Source organism: Silene latifolia, chromosome X (genome assembly GCF_048544455.1).
Source record: "Silene latifolia isolate original U9 population chromosome X, ASM4854445v1, whole genome shotgun sequence".
Taxonomy (NCBI): domain Eukaryota; kingdom Viridiplantae; phylum Streptophyta; class Magnoliopsida; order Caryophyllales; family Caryophyllaceae; genus Silene; species Silene latifolia.
The window spans coordinates 155,912,777-155,913,521 of NC_133537.1; the positions used below are offsets into that span (position 1 = coordinate 155,912,777).

A 745-nucleotide genomic window follows, 5' to 3' on the forward strand; every position below is an offset into this window, starting at 1 on the left:
ATCCGCATTTATAAAATTAGTTGAGAGAAGTCAATTTGGGGGGAAGACTAGTGAAGATCCTCATCTACATATGGAGACTTTTTGTGACTATTGTGATGCAATTGGTCAAACCGGGGCAACTCAAGACCAAATTCGTTGGATTCTGTTTCGTTTTTCCTTGATCATAGCCGCAAAGCAATGGTTAAAGAGCCTAGATAAAGCTACCCTATGAATTGATTCATGAAAGAAGTTAGCACTTGCCTTGTACAAGAAGTTCTATCCTCTGGAGAAGACTAACATGTTGAGAGCCCAAATCACCGGGTTCAAGCAAAGAGATGAGGAGTCTCTACATAAGGCTTGGGAGAGATTCAAGGATACATGTCGCTTTTGTCCTCATCATGGACTAAGTGAATGGTTCCTTGTTCAACAATTTTGGAATGGCTTATATAAATATTCGAGGCTTGTGCTCAACATGGGTTCTAATGGAAGATTCGCCGAGGTCGATGACAACCAAACATGGGGTAAGATCGAAGAAATGGCGGTTCATAACTATCAATATAGTAGTCCAAAGAAAGCTACTAGGGGAGGGAAGCATCAAGTGGACTCCATCACACAATTGGGTGCCCAACTAAATGCTCCTATTGACACCATAAACGTGAAGTTTGAGAAAGTCATAGTCAAGCTTGATGAAGCCTCTCAATCACCCAAACAACATGTCAATGCCATGATGGCAACATCATCAACCCCAAATGGAGTGTGTAAGAGT

At 41.6% G+C, this 745-nt stretch overlaps 1 non-coding gene across 1 annotated transcript; it reads right to left on the reverse strand.

Annotated features, from left to right (window-relative positions):
• Positions 1-277: 277 nt before the first annotated feature.
• On the reverse strand, positions 278-384 carry LOC141625432 (small nucleolar RNA R71). Its single transcript, XR_012535214.1, has one exon. It is a non-coding gene; the product is annotated as a small nucleolar RNA R71 (small nucleolar RNA).
• Between the last annotated feature and the right edge of the window lie 361 nt (positions 385-745).